Below are 15,159 nucleotides of genomic sequence, written 5' to 3'. Positions count from 1 at the left end.
GAAATATCTGTGTAAAATCATTTTTGGTTTACGATATTTGTGATATATATCCAATAAATTGAAGAATTTTATGATATATCCCCAATAAAGTGAAGAAATATCTGTAAAAAATGATTTTACACTTTATCCAGTAAATATCTGTATATCCCCAATAAAGTGAAGAAATATCTGTATAAAATCATTTTTTACAGATATTTATTTACAGATAAATATTGGATATATATCACAAATATCGCAGACCAAAAATGATTTTAGACAGATATTTCTTCACTTTATTGGGGATATATAGATATTTATTTACAGATAAGTGTAAAATTATTTTTTACAGATATTTCTTCACTTTATTGGGGATATATTCTAAAATTCTTCACTTTATCGGAGATATATTACAAATATCGTAGACCAGTTAGCGGCTTTCAACCACCTAAAATATTTTTTTGTTTTTATAAACCTATTATAATTTGTGGTGTATAGGTTGAAGACAAAAATAAATAAATAAATAAATAAAAAATAAAAAACTAAAAACCAGAAAAAAAAAAAAAATTTAATTTTTTTTTATTTTTTATGTTGAAATGACCATTTTAGCCCTCAAAAGTCAAACTTAACGTTCAATTTGGACGGAACAGTAAAAATTGGACAAGACTGATTGAAATTGAAAAGTTTAGGGGGTAAAAATTCAAAATTGAAAGTCGAGGGGGTGAAACATTTCACCCCCAAACCTCAGGGGGGTAAACTGAAATTAATCCTTTTTTTAATATTTTATTTTCAAGCTATTGACTTGAGAGTTTGTTGTAAAGCTACGTGAAAACCACAAGAGCTCCAATTACAAGCGATCACAAAAAGCTGGGGGAACCTTAATCTTCCATAGTCGCTTCCAAAAAGTATCAGACTGACCATGTTGACCCGTAGAAGATTGAGGTGGACGCCCAGTGATGCATCTGCTGCGTTACTCTAGCCACCTGATATCCTGACTTGACATTGTAGACCCCAAATCTATCAAAATGCCACTTTAAACGATCAACACCACCAGCTAAACTCAGGGGAATACTAGTAATAAGGTCAGCCTCGTAATCAGTGAAGAGATCATGAATAATGTCCTCCATCCAGCTCCCAAATTCTTCATCAATTAAATCAGCAACCCGTAAGTCTTCAGTTGAGGGAAAATTACACACAGTGAGCGTAAATGTCACCTAACATAATTTCACTCGTATTCATTTAGTGAATAAAGTTTTAATTATTTCGGGTTCAACCCATTCAAGACAGAATGTGTTTCTTAATTATATTCCCTTGTTACAGGGAAACACCCTTTGATTACATTTATAAATAAACCAATTGTGGATGTGTGTTTGTTTATTTGTTTTTGCGACTGCACTTGGATATTTGAATGGGTTGCCTACGTACCCTTGGAGAGGGATCAAGCCACTCGTAGTTCAAGAATTCCATTGGATGAATGGCCCATTGGAGGGTATTGCTTTGGGAATGTAAATAGTGTTTGGACGAATTTGATGTAAGTGAACCAGGGATTCGATTTGTTTTGGAAAGGCTGTGACGTTTCCTCGTGTTTGATGGAATTTGACTGATGAGGTCGGGGATTCGGATTGGATGAACCAGGGAGTCAGGGATTTTGTTTGGACTTGCGGTTGCATCTAGTGGGTTGCTAGATTGCCTACATACCCTCGAGGAGGGATCAAACCGTTGTAGTTCTTGAAAATTTGTATTTCTAGTGTTGGAAGAATTTGACTGGAGTCAGTGATTCAATTTAGTACCGGCTGAATTTGACTGGTAGAGTCAGGGATTCTGTTTAGACTTGTGGTTGCATCTAGTGGGTGTTGCTAGATTGCCTACGTACCCATTGTGGGATCAAACCGACCGTAGTTCATAAGATTGTATTTCTGGTGTTGGTGTTGACGGATGTACATATATTTATTTTTGAATCCGTCGGATGTATTTCTTCTGCGGACACCCGAATTTAATTTGGGTACCCGATGTGTTGAATTTTGTACTGGGCCGTGTGAATGGGCTTTTGTGTTGTCAACAAATGAATTTGGCCAGGCCCGAATATTGAGATAAACTGTTTAGAAATGGGCTTCAAGATTCGTGGATGGGCAATTTAGCAAGCCCATGGATTGGGCACTCATTAATTTATACCCACACCAATTTGAGCCCAATTTATGTCTTAGGCCATCTGGTAAAGGCCCTGCAGCAGGCATACTCCCCATCTCAGGTAACTCGATAACCTTTGTCTCTTTTTTTGGGGAATATCTCTAGCAGTCTAAGATGGAGATCGAACTGGAGACGGAAACCGGTTGTCAGAGTTCGAAACGGAGAAGGAGTTGTGCTATAGATGGATTGAACTCAATGTCCAGATTCTGCACTGGATTTTCTGCGTTTGAGATTGGGTAATAGCTTCGATCCTCTCACTTCTCCTATGTACCTCCAATTTCTTGTCTGTGTACTGACTGGCTTTGATTAATCATTGCTACCCAGATTTCCTGTTACTGGTTTGGAGCGATTCTTCGAGCAATTGGCGTGTACTTCCATAACTTGTATGAACCCATCTTGCTACTTCTTTTCTAATTATCAATTGCCTGGGTGTAGTTGAAATTCAAAGCTGGAACATCTTCTTTCTTTTAATTTTTTTCCTTTGATTGAGAGCTGAGCACGTAGCATCATGTTTCTTGGTCTGATTTGCATTCAAAACCAACTTGCTGCATACTTGCGAAAGTCTTGGCTTGCAGCTCGTTTTTGACAAGCTTTTATGTGATTGATTAAAGCTACTTGTCATTATCTACAGGTATCTACAACCAAAATCTCGGAAAGGTAAGCTCGTTTGCGCAGCATTTAAAGGCAAAACAATTGTTTAATTGAACCTTGTTGCTGCACTTGTGTTTGTTGTTGTCGTCAGTACTTCAAAAGATCAATTAATTAACATGCCATCTTTTTTGTTTACTAGCTATTGAATCAATTAATTGAATTATAGCTGCCACCATTTGACTTTTGCAAGTTCCAGATTGAACATCTGAGCCATGTTTCTTGTCTTTTTGTGTGGTAATGCTCCTTGAAACAAATAAGCTTTGTTTCTATCTTGTTGCTTCCTAGCTTTTATTGGCCTCTCATTGATCATGATCAAGGCCTCAAAGGATTAATTAACATAGCCATGATTTGTTATTCACCATGCCTGGAACTGCTGCAGCACACCACCATGACCGCACGCATACAAGAGACTATGTACTCATGATGCAGTAACCCAGTTACCACTATGACCGCACGCATACAACAGACTACATACTCATGATGCAGTAACTCAGTTACCACCAAGACCGCATGCATACAACAGACTACGTACTCATGATGCAGTAACCCAATTATCACCATGACCGCACGCTTGCAAACAGACTACAGCTAAACTGAATCGTAACCTGTCACCTCGGCTGAGGTTCAGCCTTACGATAATTTTGCACCTAGGTTACTACTGTAACCTACAGACTTCCGACCCTTCGACCCTCAGAACAAGACATTTAAAGAAATCTCACTCGACTCACAAATGTCACACCATAACCCCAAATCACTCTTCCAACAATATAAATCATCAAATATACCTTTGGCATAAGTAAATATTCAAATCAACATGTGAATGAAATCACCAACAGTCTACATATCACAATGCCACACCATCCAATATATATATTCCACATAAATATATGTATATATACACACACACACACACACGTAGTCATTCACGCATGAATGACCACTAATACCAACTATAGTTTTTATAAATTATACTTCTCGAAAATCATTTTATATCAAAACAGTGTTTTAACCTACCCATGAACCATTGTCGATCAAGTTCATATATTTTAAAACAAATAATTTGTTTCGAAAATGATTTAACAATTAAACAAGTAATTCTGAGTAATAAATAAATCTATTCGTAAATGAACCACGTGAGATTTACTCACCTCCAAATCCTGCTGCGTCTTCACACAAATACCAAGACAAGCACAAAATCATCCATACTCCGCTCACACAATTCCGTCAATCACCTAATCACATCAATGTCACACTTAATACGACACAAAAGCACACAATTCACAAAACACAATTATACGACGATCCAATAGTCGGATCCTCATCCGAGACCATCCAACAATCTCGGAACACTTCTACGATCAATAAATCAAAACTACAAGTCGATCGAACGGCCGAATCCTCACAGATCGATAACCAAAACTATCGAAATCACAAAAACCCTAATATGCTCATACGATCCCCAAAAATTACAAATTGTATATCGAAATGCTCGTCTCGACAAGTAAATCGAAATCAGGAATAGAAACCATCCCTGAGGTGGCCGAAAACAGCCGGAAAACACCACCACAGTGGCGGCACTGCCACCGGTCCAAAGTCAGAATTTGACAAAACTCACAACATGAAAGTTCTTCATCTCAACTCCAATTGAAACTTTCATAACTAGCATAAAGTTTGAATCAAAGCCATTTGGCCGGAATTTACCTCGCAAGTTTTGAAAACTGATGAACCCTAGAATCTCAATCTTCAAAATTCAACCTCTACACTTTTAATCGTTGCGAGCCATCTTGGGAGAAGCATCTACATCCTCTGGGCTAGAAAAGCCCTCAAGGATCAAGAGCTATGGTGGCCGGAGGAGGGAGAACCCATGGGGGTGATTTCAAGGTCGGCAGCTCCACTTCTCGGCCTTGTACCTCCTTGTACGGTGCTTCCCACGAAGAATTAATACCACAGACGTGTAGAGGGGGCTGAGGTGAGCAGTATTCCCTTTGTAATCGAGCCGATTGGTGGCCGGACGGTGAAGAAATCGGCCGGTGAAGGGAGAGGTCGAAACCGGGTTGGGAGAGAGGAGAGAGACAAACTTTCCAAAAAGGGAAAATCTGATTTTTCTGATATTTTTCTGGAAATTTCCCACATATACCAAAATGGAAACTTTTTCCAATTGTCATAACTTCTTCATACGAACTCCGATTTCCGCATTCCGCATGTCCACGAACTCGTATCGACGCGCTCTACAACTTTCGTGACGAAAGTTCTCACAAAATTTAAACGTATAAAAAGTCAAACTTCGTAACCCCTAAAACGTGCATTTCGAATAATTATTCGTCTGAAAATAATTGAACTCCACCCTCGGACCACGAAATGGTACGATGAACACTTTATTAATTTCCCAGAAATTCCAAGAAATTAGTAATGAATTTTTGAGGTATTACACTAGTCCAGGGAACAAACACCCCAAGTTCTAAGGGCACCCAAGCTCTTAGAAGTCTGCTACCGCCCGCCAGTCTTGAAGCGCTGACTTTTGCAGCACTTGGTATTTGCCAAGTTACAGGCCGAGCCACGATTGGGCCACCACTGCCCAGTCGTGCAACCTCTTTTAGCTTGACTGCAATACCGATGATGCCATAGCTCGGGACACGCTCTCATAATGAAACAACGCCAACTCGCCACCATTCAACTTCCTAACTCAAGTTGCAAGATACTTGTTTTCAAAATAGAGTTCGGGATATCCGAACTGCGACTTCAGTTCAAAGATCTGATTTGGAATTTCTTTAAACTAAATTCATTGAAATTTTTGTGTAGTTATTACTAATTAAAATCCAGTTCAACTCATTTTAATTAGATTTATCAATATATATTATTTAATTGAGAACCAAAGTTTTTTTTTTTTTTTTTTTTTAAACCATCTATATTGTAAATCAAAGGAAAAAGTTATGATTTAGATTAACAAAAAAAAAAAAAATCTTTTTTGTGTTTTTGTTTTGAAGGACAAAAAAATCTTTATAATTGTCTAGGGCTGGCATTTTCAGCCGATCCAAACCAACCAACCAATTACCACCCGAACCGAAAATGTCGGTAACCAACTATGTCGGTTATTGATATATTGGTACGGTAGTGCCGAACCGATTTCCAGATAATGGTACGGTACTGGTACTGATTTTTAGATAAATATAGTATACCGTACTGAACCGTATATTGTATATATTATTTATTTATTTAAATAAATTTTATATCTATCGATCTGAACCGTTGATCATTAATACTTTTATTTCATATTAAATTACAACCTTGATTAGACTTGAACTCTCCAAACCCTAAAGGGGTAATACGACTACAGAGTAATCCAGTTCCCACTTCCCACTTCCCACTTAGCCACTCTTTCCCTCAGCCCCCTGCCCCTCGAGGCCTCGAAGGCTCGAACCCAGAAATCTCCGCCTCTCCGTCCTCTCTCTGCCTCTCATTTCGATTCAAACCCAAAAATCTCCGCCTCTCCGCCCTCTCGACCTCTCTTTTGAAGTTCGATTCGATTCAAACCCATAACTCTCCTCCTCGGACCTCTCCTTTGAAGTTCGATTCTAATCAAACCCAGAAAATTTCGTATCAATTCATTCGATTCATGTCCTACGGCAGTGAGTTTTCTCTTTGTCTAATTTTTTGTTTAATTTTAGCTAGAAGCACTTGGATTCTAGATTGAGTCATGAATCGAATCAGTTTCATCAGGTGCTAATTTTCAATCTGGGTTTTCATGGTTTCCCTTTTGTGCTAATTTTCGTGGTTTCTTACTATAATTTTCAGGTGTTGCTCCAATCTCAACAATTCAAGGAATCTGCTAATCAAGGGAGGCTTAAACCTGGAGTAATTTAGGAGCACAACAGTTGGTCCGTTTGGAGGAAGAGGTCAGTCTTTTTGCAAATTTAGATGATGAAAATGTTATATGTTATATGATGAAAATGTTTTTGTGAACTGTTATATATATGTTTGATGTTTGTATGTTCTAGGTACTCAACTGAATTTGCAGAATCAACTAATCAAGGCCTCATTAAACCTGGAGCAACATAGGAGCACGGCAGTTGGTCGGTTTGGAGCAAGAGGTCAGTTTGTTTGCCAAGTTAGATGATGAAAATATGGTTGATATTTTAGTATATATATGTTATATGCTCTGTGCACTTTTGTTTGTAAGAATTAGTGAACTGTTATATCACTTATAATCTTATATAGTTATATGTGTTTACTGTTTTACACTTTTACTGTTATATGTTTAGCTTTGTGAATTGTTTCAGCAATGATTTCATTGATTTGTTTAGTTTTGATTTCATATATATATATGGTTGATGTTTGTATGTCTTATTATTTTCAACAAAACTGAATTTGCAGAAACATCCTATGAAGTGTGAATTTGCTGCAGAAACTGAGTATGAAGTATGAATTTGCAGAAACTGAATTTGAGGGAGCACAGCAACTCAGCAAGGCAGCAAGCAAATATGAAGTGATGAACTGATGATCAGATGAACTTTGAGTCCTTGAACACTTTGTTTTCAACTATTGCACTTAGTTATTGTATCATTTGATATTTTGATTCATTTGTGTGAAGTGTGAACTATGAATTATTGTCTTAAAATTTGTGTGTACTATGGAGTGATGAAGGGGATGAACTGAAGTGAATAAGTGATGAACTCAGGTAGTGAAGTTGATGTATGAGAGTTTTTAGCTTATTTTTCATTTCCAGGTTGTTCATTTCCAGGTTGGGCCTTTAAATTGATGTGAGGATTGCATTTTTTCATTTGCTGACAGGTTTGGGCTTTTAAAATTTTAGTTGGGCCTTAGCTGAAATCTGGCCCAATCTTAAACTCGGTACTAGGCCCAACCAACCGAAACCGAACCGAGATCTCGGTATACCGAGAAGTTTGTATACCGACTTCTGTGGCCGGTAATGGTAGGCTATTTTGTGTACCAACTTAGTTTGGTACGGTATGTGGTATTGGGCTTCAAGGTCCGATACCGTACCGAACCCACCCCTATAATTGTCAATTTGTGGCCCCTCCAAGAATCACTTTCTGGTTTTGCCACTGAAAGTACACCAAAAATGGAGGCAGCTCCCTCACAAAATTTTACCAGAGATAAAAAATAAAAATAAAAAGCAATAAATTGTTGAAGATATAAATTTAATTGTTTAAGGGTGTTTTGGTAAAATTAAAGAGGTGTACTTAGCTTTTTATGTATTCAAAAAAGTAAATTGGAGGTTGAATAAATAAGTGTCCAAATATCAAATTTGGAGATCCAACTAGAACCATCCTTTCTTTTTCAATTCAATTCTTTTTCAAAACTGGACCTTTTTACTACAAGAAAATTATCAAATATGTCCAAAAAAAGAACATATTTGATCAATTTTATTTTTTCATTTCTTGCTTGCGTTTTCTTTCTAGGTGATGTCGTTGACACACTCATTTTCTCTATTCACAATTTTTTTATATATATTATACCCTAATTACCCTCCCTTGGAATTACGATTTTTTTTCTTTTCTTTTTCCTATTTGGCAAATCAATCATCGATCCCTACCCTTTTTTCTCATCATCATTCTAGCCCACACCAAAATGAAGGAATAGATCACCCACATGCAAACCTCATCACTCTAGAAAACATTGTCACACTGATGACATAGAAATCAAGGTCGTGAATTTAAAGGATGACAACAACGAATTGGGAGACCTCTGGGATTCTAAACCTTAGGGTTAGATTTTAACCAGAGGAGGATCCATCATTGAGTCACCACCCAAATGAAAATTTTCAATCTTTTTTTCTGTGGCATTGTTGGCTTCTCTTTGCTAGTTTTGGCCTTTCGGTTTTTCTTATATAGGTGGTGAGGTTTTGAGGTGTGCTAGTAAAACATAGCGGAGAGGCGCTTTCCCCACTTTGAAACTCTGCAAATTGCATCGGATGATTGACTTGCTGAATAGAAAAAAGAAAAAGAAATATATATAATTACAAGGAGAGTAGTTAGGGTAATTTATAAAAAAAAATTTAAAAAAATGAATTACATTGTGCGAATAGAGAAAAAAAAACGTGTCAATAACACTACCCTTCTTTTTTTCTATTTCTGTTTCAGTTTCTACTGTGGTACTGATCATTGTTGTTAAAGCCATTGTAAGTGCCATTATTAACTGCGTGGAAAAGTCAGGAAGTTATATTTCAATTTTTGCCGAGATAATGAGTGGTAAAAATACTGACAACGATTCCAACAAGAAAGTAGCAGTGAACTTGAGACGTGATCAATTTCCTGTAGCTTTTGATTCCCTGGCTGGGTTTTCAACAATCAAAGGGTTCCTAAGCAACATGGCAAGAGAGAAGCCTATAGCTTACTCAGCAAAGCAAATTGCTGAATTCACACATAACCATAGCTGCTACAACATTTTAGGTTTAGGTGGTTTTGGAGCAGTATATAAAGGGCTTCTTCAAAATGGAGTACAAGGGGCTGTCAAGGTCCTTACGAACAACAATAGGGCTAAGATAGTTGAAGAGCAGTTTATGGCAGAAGTTGGAGCCTTGGGAAGATCTTACCATGTCAATTTGGTTAGACTCTATGGCTTTTTCTTCGCCCCCGAAATGAAAGCCCTCGTCTACGAGTACATGGAGAATGGTTCTCTTGACAAGTTATTGTTCAATGACAATGGAGAAGTAGATTTAGAGAAGCTTCATGTTATTGCAGTCCAAACTGCAAAAGGGTTGGCTTATTTGCATGAGTAGTCTGAACAAAAGATCATTCACTATGATATTAAGCCCAAAAATGTGCTTCTGGATGAGAACTTGAATCCCAAGGTTGCGGATTTTGGACTCACCAAGCTTTGCAATAGAGGGAGTAGTCGAATGCTCTTAACCAATTTCAGAGGGACAGCCGGATATGCAGCCCCAGAGATGTGGAAGCCTTATCCTGTGACTCACAAATGTGATGTTTACAGTTTTGGTATTCTTCTCTTTGAGATTGTTGGAAGAAGAAGACACTACGATGATAATGTGAGCGAGTCCCGGGACTGGCTACCTAAGTGGACATGGAACATGTTTGAGAAAAATAACTTAGCAGCACTATTATTGTGCTGTGGGATCGAGGAGAGAGACAGGGGAAAAGCTGAGAGGATGTTACTGATAGCTTTGTGGTGCATTCAGCATTCACCAGAAGCGAGACCTCTCATGAGCAATTTAGTGCAAATGTTGGAGGGGCGTAAAGAAATTACTCCACCTCCTTGCCCCTTTGAACATTTGCAATCTTCGCAACGAAATTTCAGTCAAAATAGTGGAACAGATGACGACAATAGTACTTGTTCATCAGGCACACTTACTGATCCACGCCCTTTTTTAAGTGCTGCACATGAAATTGAGCTAGTTATCGTGGAATAGGTTAACATCAAGAATTTCGTATGTCCAACAATAAAAAGTTCATATATTTGTTTTCCGGTACATAAATTGAGTTCTCCATTTTGATCCATTCAAGTGGCATTTTCCAAGTTAGTAAACATGCCATTAATTTTGACAAGTTTGCTCAAAAAATATCTTCTCTTTCATCTATTTCCAATGCAACGTTTTGAAGAGAAAATGTTTAGCATTTCTTTTTGTTGTATTAGAATTCAATTCACAAATACTTGATTTTTCAGCTGTAATTACAGAATGTCTATGTATATATTTCCCAACTAATGGAATTGAATCAATATGTCAACAACTTTAGGAATTTTTGTCGGAAAAAAAAAAAAAACAACTTTAAGAATTAGTCTTGGGAGTGCAATCTTGTTGGCATCCTAATACAAGATTTTAGTATAACTTGAATCCTAATCGAAACTGCAAATCTTTGACGATGTTATGATTTATTCAATTTACAGGATGTTCTTTATGAGGATAATTGTACTATGACTATGAACGCTCAGGGTTCAGGTATTACGTCACCCTTGATGCGGCAAAATATAATAAATAATAATATGGACGTGGGGATGAGCCTCCCAGCCTGATTGGGTTCTAAACCCCATTATTCAAAAAATAATAATAATAATACAAGATCTGTTGTTGCAGTAAAACCCTTCAAAGAGGTAAACAACTGCGGGCACTATATATGCCGGTGAACAATCCACTATATGAATAAGAAAGGACATAATTAAAGATCTTACACAACTCATCGACTAGAACCAATCTAGTGGGCAGCAGTGTCTCCTCATCCTTGCTACTTTCAGATTAGCAAACATGTTTTCCTTTGTCAATCTTGAGATGGCACAACTCTCACCTCGGCTGTCAATCACCTCAAGGCACAAATCATACATGAACTACCAACACAAATGAAGCATAAAACCAGAAAATTTTTAGCAAAAAAGTTTGGGATTTGATAAAACTTCAAGAGCTAAACAAGGAACATGAAGAATTCTCAAAAACAATTTTGGCTCAATACTTTCAGAGGATGAAAGATCAGAAAGCTCTTTATAAATGCAGTAGTGATATATTCTCTATTCTGGTGTGTCCCCTATGCAACGTGAAAAACACGTATATATAAGAGATGAATGAACTATGGTATGCTAGGGTTTTTGCTACTGAAAGGCTGTTTAAAACAAGGTTTATATCCATGGATTATAATAAGACTCTTAAAAAGAAAATTCCAAAAAATATTTTAAGAAAGCTTCAATTCTTTGGATAAAACCTTACGAAGAATCTCACAATTAGCACAATAGAACTGAAAAGATGTTCGCATCCTACAATAGGATTTAAAGACAAGTTCAGTCCTAAACACTTGACAAGCATGTACATGTATGCAAGACATACTTGATTGATGAGTGCTGTGCATGAAGCTTAAAGCATTTCATTCTTCTAAGGATCCAAGAGTAGAAAGCTATTACATGAATACAACTCTTGGTTATTGCGCTTAGAAAATGCCAATCAAATAAACATTGCATTAACAATCTCCCCCTTTCGAATTTCCTAGGCAAAACAACATATACATTTAACCATACACAATAGTTGATCCTATACTACCATGACCAAAGAAATATGAACTTCCAAGTTGTAATATGCACACAAGAAACATAACACCCGTGAAGAACATGTATGGTTAAAGTAGTGTAAGCATAAGCATATGAAATATCAAATTCCAATCTCTCCCTCTTTTTGCCTAGAAAGGACAAAGGGACCAAAGCATATTGTGCATAAGATTTCACTAGCCCTAAATTCAATACCCATGTATTGATAGCAGCGAAAACAAACATTAATCACAGGGCTAGGAATAAATTATCAAAATGATATTGCAATAGAATTGAACCTTCAAACACTTGAATATCAGTATGTTATGACAAATTTCAAAAGATCAAGAAGAACAGTGTATATGTTTGAGTCAAGGTAACCTGCACTTTGTAGCAATCACAAACAAAAAGAAAAAAGCAGATATGATGTATGAGATAAACTATTACCCATACATAGAGCAATCAAGCAGAGCTTTTCCAAGATAACATCAATATGAGCACGTCTTCAAGAAAATCAACCAGTATTTTTGAAAGAGAGTAGGTCTAAGTAATTAAAAAATATTTATTTCAAAAACCAAATTGAGTTAGCTAGGCAACTAAAAGTGTTATGCTGAGAAGTGAACCCAGATCATCAGAGGCTTTAGAGAGAGTATCACGAAGAGGCACAATATAATATATATATATATATATATATATATTTTAAATATAAATGGCGACAAGATCTTGGAGGGTAATTGGAGCTTTGAGCAACTGATATAATTTTTTGTTTTGTTGCTATCCTCCTTTATTTTTTTTTATTTTTTATTTTTTTTTTTAACACAAAGATCATAAGTCAAACCATCCCTATTTGGCCTTGAAACACACTAGCTTTACAAGGCAGATGTCCCATCTACATTTAGAGATAGCTTGACTTGCCTAGACCACCACAGTTTTGACCTGAAACATACTAGGTTTACAAGGCAGGTGTCCCATCTACATTTGGTGGTAGACTGGATGTCTCCTTAAAGAACAAATGGTGCCATTTCAATGATGAAAACTCTGTCTGCATACCTCACTCAACATCTAGGTGTGCAAGTGCAAGAGACAAAGTAAGGATTCAGTTTCCATAAATACAATAAAGGAGTGAAAAGAATAGGATTTAATTCTGGACCCTTAAACATTCAAAAAAGGCAAGAACATATCACTGTGAGAGAAGACGAAGTGATGTAACTAAATCTCAGTTCATGAGTTGCTCTTAAGGTGATAATGTACTATAATGTACATATTAGGATTGCAACAGAACACGCATCCTAAACTAGGATTGACATAAACCTGGAATCCTAATTGTAGAAATTGCAACAAATATGCAGACAGTCAAGTAACTGAAGTTAAATGAGGACAACAGTAATCAAATGTATACTACATGCAAACACATAGCTGCTACAAGCACAAGTTAAAAACTGAAAACCAACTTAGATAACAAATTCTAATGAATCTCTTGAGATTTTCAATACATACTTGATACAAGGGCATTGAAAGTTGCCATTGATTTATCATGAACTCAAGTGCGAGAGAACTTCTTTTAGCACTATTTAAAACACCACACGTGACAAGACCCACCCCGAATTCCACCCTGGAATCCGAAGTGGATCTGCGGGACCCACCTTTAAAGGAGATTTACCAAAAATTTCGGCATAACCTCCCTTAAAAATGGATAACCCAAAATCCTGCGGAAAACCAAAATTCACTTCTAATAAATCCAACCACAACACCTGGAGCCACCCTGCTCCCAAATTCAACCAATCCCATCTCAAAGCTAACAACATCATACATAATCTCCGAAAGGTACAAGTTACTACAATCACCAAAGTTAGATCATAGACCTCAAATATAATTCATACAAGTTTGGGTCACAAATCCCTTAGTAATCAGAGCATTCTAGGAATATAAGTTTAACATAGAGTACAGTAGGCTGAATAAATAACCTACAAAATATGATGACGGAAGCGGATGCGGTCACTATGGCTCACTTCAGAACGCCGAGCAGCAACACTGAAAAATGGGCATTTGAAACCGAAGGGCCCAGGGGAAAGTACATAAAAACGTTAGCGTGAGTGGAGAAAAATAAAAGATTTTTAAACTAAATGGATTTTATACTTTCCCTTATTTATTTCTTTAAAATTCCCGATGCATGCAATGTCTAACAAAAATAAAATAAGAGGAGTTCCGCTCTTGAAAGCCGACTAGCCCCGCTAGTCACAAACAAATAAAGAAAAGGTTGAAACTCCGATACTCAAAGAAATAGAACCAGCCCCGCTGGCTAAACGAAAATCGAGCTAGCCCCGCTAGTCGAAAATAGTATAAAGATTAGGGGAAGACGATAGCCATACGAGTGAGCCACCCAGGCTCGGGTGATAGCCTCCCAGACTAAAATACTCCCATTACTCCCGTAATATACCCTTACACCACTAAGTGTAGCGATAGGATACTGGGCTTCAGAATTACTGTCACAGAGACAGTAATCAGCGCCACAAAGGCGGAGGGCTTCGGTGATCCCATCACCTCGCCACAAAGGCGGAAGATCAATGCTAGCAATGATAATAGTCACCCTAAGTATGGCATAAGAAACCCGAAAACCAAGTAAAACCACAAATACATAAAGCTTCCCCATATCTTGTAAAAGAATTTCCCATGACGTGTCCCACACGCCAAGATAATCTCATCTTCAAAATAAATAGGATATAAATAAGTATAAAGATTAACTTCATCGAATTTCATAAAAATCTCAATCGCCGAATATAAGTATAATATAAATAGTATAAATCCGGAAAACATATTGGAAATAAATAAATAAAGGAAAAATAGGCATAAACCAATGACGTGACCCCGCACGCCATAAAACCTTCAAATAATCAAATAACCAAAACCCTTCCTGAAATTAACCATATACTCGGGAAATTAATACTATAAACAAATTATAAGCTCGGAATCAATTAAATAAATGCATGCATCATTCTTTGAAAATAAAAGTCCACTCACAATATATGCTCAATCCTGACGTCGCTCGGTATTTTCCTCGTATGGAGACTCCTCTCGTCCTGTACGAATAACATTCATAAATATATATAATTCACAGGACGGAATTTTAGCTTTACGATACTTATAATTGGAAATTCAAAACATCCCCCTTCCTAAAATCCGACTCCTCAACACTCTACAACATCCATCCTTAATACTCCAACATTAATCTTTCATCGGTGTAATATTTAAAGTGAACTCGAAAGGAATTCGGCGGTCGAATTCGCGAAAATCAATAATTAATCAATTAAACTCAATTCGTAATTCCTCCAATTTCCACCAAACTTCATGCATTACATTCTACAA

At 36.9% G+C, this 15,159-nt stretch overlaps 1 pseudogene; it reads left to right on the top strand.

Annotated features, from left to right (window-relative positions):
* The first annotated feature begins 9,016 nt into the window (after positions 1 to 9,016).
* LOC112202051 lies at positions 9,017 to 10,201 on the top strand (annotated as a pseudogene).
* The last annotated feature ends 4,958 nt before the right edge of the window (positions 10,202 to 15,159 follow it).

This window comes from Rosa chinensis, chromosome 1 (assembly GCF_002994745.2).
Source record: "Rosa chinensis cultivar Old Blush chromosome 1, RchiOBHm-V2, whole genome shotgun sequence".
Taxonomy (NCBI): Eukaryota; Viridiplantae; Streptophyta; class Magnoliopsida; order Rosales; family Rosaceae; genus Rosa; species Rosa chinensis.
This window is presented reverse-complemented; position numbering and strand designations above follow the sequence as displayed.